This window comes from Diaphorina citri, unplaced genomic scaffold, assembly GCF_000475195.1.
Source record: "Diaphorina citri unplaced genomic scaffold, Diaci psyllid genome assembly version 1.1 scaffold1449, whole genome shotgun sequence".
NCBI classification, from domain to species: Eukaryota; Metazoa; Arthropoda; class Insecta; order Hemiptera; family Psyllidae; genus Diaphorina; species Diaphorina citri.
Genome location: NW_007378875.1, coordinates 64,192 through 72,302, shown reverse-complemented (window position 1 = coordinate 72,302; position 8,111 = coordinate 64,192).

Below are 8,111 nucleotides of genomic sequence, written 5' to 3'. Positions count from 1 at the left end.
TATGTTCGCGGATTTCGCGATTATGTTCGCGGATTTCGCGATTATGTTCGCGGATTTCGCGATTATGTTCGCGATTATATTCGCGGATTTGGCGATTATGTTCACGGATTTGGCGATTTTTGTTCGCGGATTTGGCGATTATGGTCGCGGATTTGGCGATTTTGTTCGCGGATTTGCGATTATGTTCGCGGATTTGGCAATTATGTTCACGGATTCGCGTCCCGAATCGACATTTTGGATATTTGGCAAGCCTAGGTATACAGGGTGTTCAACCTTTCTCTACCGCCCTAAAACAGTCCAATTAGGACCCCATTTTTGACCCAAAAAGTACCTATACAGGGGACTTTTACTGGGCTAAAATTTGATTTGTATCGTATATCATTGATGACAACCGAGTGCGAAGGGCATCCACTTGTAAAATTTGTAGCCAAAACCAAATGTCAGCCCAAAAGAGATGACCTTAGGGGTGATTGAGAGGCTGACGAAAAACGCCGACCCCGCCTGACACACGAGAACAGGCGAGAAAGATTAACGACTCACTCTTTACAACGGAACCGCATGCATCATGAAGATTGCGGGTTCATTAAGTTCTTGTTTATTAGGTATAGGTAGACTGAAGGTTCTTTCCCCCATCATGCAAAAAAAAAAAAACTGAACATTTTTTTCACTTTTCAGTTCCCTTAGTAGAAATTATACACCAACACTTGGAGTATTTTGTCGGATATAGTAAATTATTTACCCACACTCGTAAAAGTCTTTACTACCAAGTAGGTATAACCTTTTTTTTTATTATTATTATTATAAGCAATAAGTCCCCTCTGGAAACACTCAGTAAAACTTCAGAGAAGTAGGTATAACCTAGGTAGCAGGGCCGTATCTAGGATTTTATCGAGGGGGGGGGAGAGTCTCAACAGTGATTTCCCGGGATGTGGGGAGGGGGAGGGATGCTCCAAATTTTCGGAGTCTGACCTACAGTAAAGGGGAAAAATCAACCCTGAGGAGGGGGGGGCGCTGGGGCCTCCTTGCCCCCGCCCTAAATACGCGCCTGCTAGGTATAAGTATAAGGGATACCTACATTCTTGGACTTTTTTCTCCTTGCACGAAATGGTTGGGGAAAAAGTTGGAGGTTTTTGTGTGTGGATTTTCTTTACTATGGCATACATATTCATAGGATTAGTATAGGTAAATAAATTACCTACCTATGTAATACAAATGTACCTACATACCTATACCTAACTACTTCAGATATTTTTTTTTAGTTACTTATGTAGGCACTCTCGTTACTTATGTAGGCACCTACATAACGTGATATAAATTACTCGTTAATCACTTACCAACTAAAATAATTAATGTCTTGGGATTTGGCGCAGAGGTTGCGGCTGAAAAATGTGGCTAGGGTTTAATAATAGAAAGTTGGAAAGCAAAAAGAAAGCAACTTTTGTAATACCTCCGTCGCGTCGTACGGGGTTTAGATACTACTTGCGTACAGTACGGTCGGAAACAGGTCAGGAGGAAAAAGGTGTCAGTTGCGTATACCATTTAAAAAGGTTTGATAGGGAACTGTAACATCTGAGGTCTTATCGTCCCGAAATTGAATGGAGGAGGACAGGGTAGGAGAAAGCCAGCCGTTCCTAGAACAAACTTTATAGCGAAAGGAGGCGCGCTACGATCATCAAGCTAATAAAAGCGAGGCTGGCTGTCGCAGGATTTTCCTAGTTGAACAACTTTCCACTTCCAGAGAAGTATAATTGGGAAAGTTGAAACAGAACTTTCATAAGTGAGCAACTTTTTATTAGTGCTTGTAGAATTTATTAAAAGTGTTCGCAAAAGGTCTTTGTGTACGCAACTAGTAGGTAGGTAGGTAGTTATATGTAGCTGGTACCTCCGTGATAGGTAAAAAAAAAGAAGCAAAACTTGCAATATTTTAAATGAAGCATAAACATAATTTAATAATAATAAAAAACGATAAAACTTCAATCATGATTCAAACGCAAGGTAATACAAAAATTATAATAACAATAAGTATTACCTCCCTACTTGCCTGTTTACCTACCTGCTTACTTAATAAAACTTGTACTTGGAGCTTTACAAGTAGGTAAGTTAGAAGTTAGGTAGGTGGAGATACCATCTTGAATGAAAGTTTGTATGAAAGGGCTAAATTTGAAGTTATATGGTTCAGTGTAGCCAAGTATATGCATACAAGTTTATCCAAGGGATTTATACAATAACTACAAATTACCTACAGTGCATGAAGAAAGTTTGATAAGAGTGGCATGCAGCTATAAATTCAACGTACATAGGTACCTACATAGTAAACAAAGAACAAGTGAAAATAGTTTGAAAATCGGGCCTTTATTACGTATGCTACTGATGTGGTCATCCAAGATAATAATTATGTACCTACTTATGTGTACCAAGTTTCAACTCAACCGGCCCAGTAAAAATGGTTCCGAAGTTAGTTACAACTTGACTCTTACAAGATTTGATCCATACAAAAAGAGGTCTAAACTTCATTAAAAGCATTTAAAAATCGGCAAACCTTTAAAATTCAACGATTAAAGAAGTATATATGTATTTTTTCCCCCCTCTAAATCACTACATGAGTTATACAACGAAACCAGACCAAATCACTAAGCAGCCCAAGACACGTGTTTCGTCCTTATTTGGACTCATTAGTTGGACATACATAGATGGGGATTGAACCCGAGACCCTTGGATTAGGAAACAGAGACCTTTACATGCAAGCCACCAAAACTTGGTGATGTGATATGGTTTCGTTGTAGTCTTGGGCTGCTTAGTGATTTGGTCTGGTTTCGTTGTACTCATGTAGTGATTTAAAGGATAAAAAAATAATAATAAAAAAAACAAACATATATACATATTGTTACAATCCTACAGTCCATTAATTCAATATTTTCTGGTAGCCCTTTAGGTCCTACATCAACCCTCAAGCGTTGTACAGTCGTTCGCGGGACACCCTGTATATAAAAAAAACATAATATATACATATTGTTACAATCCTACAGTTCATAAAAAAACTTTCAATGATTAAAGAAGTAGTTGCAAATCAAGAAAAAAATCAATTAATCTGGGATTCGAACCCAGAACTATGGCAGTGCTGTGTCATACTGAAGCTAAACGAAGGTCGTTTGTCGCTTGAAACCCCTGTGAGTCAAAGACCCTGGATTTACTGAACGAACAAAGTAAATGCCAAGTAAGTCCCAAAAATTCGGGTCAGATAAGTAGACTTGTACATTCGGAAAATATTTAAAATAGGTACTTTTTTTCGCTTGAAACCCCTGTGAGTCAAAGACCCTGGATTTACTGAACGAACAAAGTAAATGCCAAGTAAGTCCCAAAAATTCGGGTCAGATAGGTAGACTTGTACATTCGGAAAATATTTAAAATACCTTTAATACCTAGACAAATAAATAAAAATACCTACCTTTATATTTTTGGCTGGAATAAAATCCGCCCCGGGCGGGAATCGAACCCGCGGCCTAGCGCTTACAAGGCAGACGCACTACCAACCAAGCTAACTAGGCTGGCATTAAAATACCTTTAATACCTAGGCAAATAAATAAAAATACCTGTATATTTTTGGCTGGAAAAAAAAACTCCAAGTAAAATCTTGTATCCCTAATTTGGTGGCCCCATGAATCACGGACCGAAATGAGAAAAACGCCTAATCAAAATAAATGTCCATTTTATCCACCTCATACTTTTCCTCCGATCTCATTGGTCCGATCTCGTATCCGATTGAGGATATAGCGGGGCCCTTTTTTGGTTCCCATCGGGCCTTTTGGCAACCGATCGTCCAGTGTCTTGATGTCGATCTCGTTGCCATCCCGATCCAAGGAGGGTAAGCCCGCGCCAAAGGGTGCCCGATCGTGGGGAGGAAAATGAGGTACGCCAGGGAAAATGGGTGCGTCTTGGACCAACGGTGCGCCAGGCTGGGGTGGTGCGTAGTGCAATACTGTGAGGATGGTTTGAAGCCAACTACTGTACCAGAGGGGGACTTCTGTATTTGAGAGGGGGAGGACGAGGAAAGCAAAACGAAAAGGGTGAATGAAAAGCGGGGTGGGTGTGATTAATAAAATAATAGAGTCAAAGAAAAGTAATTAGCTAATTAGACACCTACCTATTAGGTGAAAGAAGAAAAATGGTAATAGAAAGTAAAAAAAAGTAATACACAAAGTCTATCTTTTTTCGGGGATGGTTTGAAGCCAACTACTGTACCAGAGGGGGACTTCTGTATTTGAGAGGGGGAGGACGAGGAAAGCAAAACGAAAAGGGTGAATAAAAAGCGGGGTGGGTGTGATTAATAAAATAATAGAGTCAAAGAAAACGATAGTAATTAGCTAATTAGACACCTACCTATTAGGTGAAAGAAGAAAAATGGTAATAGAAAGTAAAAATACACAAAGTCTATTTTTTTTCGTTGCCTGGGACATTCTCTACCACCTTACCCTTAACCCGTAATGCACTTTCTTTCTAAATTAGATGTGTGGAAAGGAAAATAGAGTGTGCACTGTGTAGGTATATACTGGTAGGTATAGTAGAGTTTTCAATTTCGCTCATGTGAACTTCCGAAACCATAATTAGATATGCTAATGATTATTTAATTATTTTATAATTAATGGGAACTATGGAAACCTGCGTCATTTCTAACGCTTCTTTAATTGAAGGTGAGCTAAATAAGTTTCTACATATTAAACTGTTAGTCCTTGGACCCCATTGATCGGGGCAAAAGGGAAATTTAAATAAACAAACGATATGCTAATGATTATTTAATTATTTTATAATTAATGGGAACTATGGAAACCTGCGTCATTTCTAACGCTTCTTTAATTGAAGGTGAGTTAAATAAGTTTCTACATATTAAACTGTTAGTCCTTGGACCCCATTGATCGGGGCTAAAGGGAAATTTAAATAAACAAACAATGAAAAATAAATAGGTAAAGCAAATAATCTAAATAAACAACCGATTGAGCTTTGAATTTTGATTCGTTCAATAAAACTTGGGTCAAATGTGATTGCATAAGGGTGATCAGATAGGTAACGTTTGTATTACCTATATAAAGATAATGCTGTAATCAATTATTATTAGATGATCTATAGATTTTATGCCATAATAGTTACCTATCAATTTCAGGGTCATTAAGAAATGCAATTAATTTAACAACAAATTGAAACACACTCCCGTTCAAAATTAACGCGCACTTTGAAAGTTTGGACTTTAATTTCTCATGTGGTCTGTGTCGTAGCATGCCCATCTCGTAGTATGCCCCTCATCAGAGACAAGACAAAACTTCCGGCTTAAGTGATGCTGGGTCAATACGATAATACCAGAAAGTCGCCATTTGAAATATTTGATGTTAGCAATCAAAATACGTACGAGTGCAATTTTTCCCCCACTCTGGAAATAGAAACAGGAACCTTCTTAATCTTCTCTGTCTGGTTTTCAAGATAGCTTCACAATTTTCAGACACTTGACGGTTTGGAGGTTCGTATAAGCTTTTTCCTTAGGGCTCTTTACCCTTACACCTATAAATCATCAAAGTGAACTTTTTGTGTACAAAATGATGACGGTCGATGTAGGTATTTCGAAATTTTGACAGCTCTGCTTTGTCTAAACACCTTTCAACTGGACGTTTTCAATTTTCGACCGTTTTAATTTCTCAGACTGATCAGCAAAAACATTTTTTATATTTAACTAGTGACTATAAGTACAGAAAACAATTGATTCCAAGCATGCTGCCTGCAGACAAAGCTGAACCTTTTTGCAGTTATTCGCCACAATGCACCCAAAGTGTTTCGAAAGCAACTCATATGAGGGGAGTATCTAATGCTTTAGTTTGTAGTTTTTGATAATTCATGCATCAGTCGTCAGCGCGCCCATTGAACTCAACACTCCGTTTTCCCAGCAGAAGAAAAAATATTCACTTGAGTATGCATTTAACATTAAGCCCCGCTACCAGGTCGGATTCACAAGGGATCTGGTCCACACTTAGTTATCTCTTGGTCTACGATATCATGTTTCTGATACTTGAATTTTAAATTTCTAGGCTTTTTACTTTCCTTATCCTATAGGAAGGAAAGTAATGTAATCGGGTCAAATTTTCGATGGTCAGATTTTAGTGCCAAAACACTTTTTGAGGTCCCTAGAGCCTAAATCCAAAGTTTCAGCCATTGGTCCGTGTGTGATGTGTGTGTCTGTCTGTAAACAAAATATCTCGAGAACGGTAAGAGCTAGAGACTTGAAATTTGGCATGCAGCTGTCAAATGTGACAAGTAACGCGCACTTTGAAAGTTTGGACTTTAATTTCTCATGTGGTCTGTGTCGTAGCATGCCCATCTCGTAGTATGCCCCTCATCAGAGATAAGACAAAACTTCCGGCTTAAGTGATGCTGGGTCAATACGATAATAGCTAGCCTTGAAGGTTCGTATAAGCTTTTTCCTTAGGGCTCTTTACCCTTACACCTAATCCTCAAAGTGAACTTTTTGTGTACAAAATGATGACGGTCGATGTAGGTATTTCGAAATTTTGACAGCTCTGCTCTGTCTAAACACCTTCCAACTGGACGTTTTCAATTTTCGACCGTTTTAATTTCTCAGACTGATCAGCAAAAACATTTTTTTATACATTTAACAAGTGACTATAAGTACAGAAAACAATTGATTCCAAGCATGCTGCCTGCAGACAAAGCTGAACCTTTTTGCAGTTATTCGCCACAATGCACCCAAAGTGTTTCGAAAGCAACTCATATGAGGGGAGTATCTAATGCTTTAGTTTGTAGTTTTTGATAATTCATGCATCAGTCGTTAGCGCGCCCATTGAACTCAACGCTCCGTTTTCCCAGCAGAAGAAAAACTATGCACTTGAGTATGCATTTAACATCAAGCCCCGCTACCAGGTCGGATTAACAAGGGATTAATTCTGGTCCACACTTCGTTATCTCTTGGTCTACGATATCATATTTCTGATACTTGAATTTTAAATTTCTAGGCTTTTTTGATTCATCTTCATTTGCTGAGAAAGCCAAAGTACCTTTCAACATGAGACCGTAGATCTTATAGTTATAATTCGATCTGAGATTGAACTCAAACCCATATTAATCCAACTTGGTAAGGCCAGCCAATCACTATCTGGTTGACCTGATCAGGCATCAGGTCTACCTGATAGTGTGTGTGCTCATCAGGTAACAGGTATTCCTGATCGCGTGTACCTGTAAATTAAAGTATAGGTGGGAACATAAGGTTTGCAAAACCTATACTGGGTGATCAAATAAAATAAGATATACTGGGTGGTCAAAAAAAATATACTGGGTGTCTCAATATTACTGATATTATACAGGGTGTTTATTTTTTTTTCTCTTGTGTGTGCTCATCAGGTATCAGGTATTCCTGATCGCGTGTACCTGTCAGGTCTACCTGATAGTGAGTGGTGAGTGGCTGGCCTAAGTCTGAATGACCTTTCAACATGAGACCGTAGATCTTATAGTTATAATTCGATCTGAGATTGAACTCAAACCCATATTAATCCAACTTGGTAAGGCCAACCAATCACTATCTGGTTGACCTGATCAGGTGTCAGGTTTACCTGATAGTGTGTGTGCTCATCAGGTAACAGGTATTCCTGATCGCGTGTACCTGTCAGGTCTACCTGATAGTGAGTGGTGAGTGGCTGGCCTAAGTCTGAATGCATTCAGGTTCGAAATTTCCCCCACTTACTTGCGGTAGAGTGAAGTGGCTTTTTTCCGAATGTGGTGAGGGCAGCAGCTGATGGTAAAGGCTCTTCTAGGTAACCAAACGAAAATCGGGGAAAAAATGTGATCAGTTTTGAATTTTACGATAGTGGATCAACATTTAGGATCCGGGTCGATTCAGAAAGAAAATGCATTAGATATGTTTTCCAAATTTTGGAAAGAAATTTTAAAAGTCACTCATTAGATAGGTATGTTTTCCGAATTTTGGAAAGAAATTTTAAAAATCACTGAAAAGTTAGTCATAGGTAGGTACCTACCTAGGTATGTCATACTCATGATTTATTATTATGTAACCATTTTTTTTTTTTTTTTTACGTTTTGGATCTTTCTAATTTCTACTA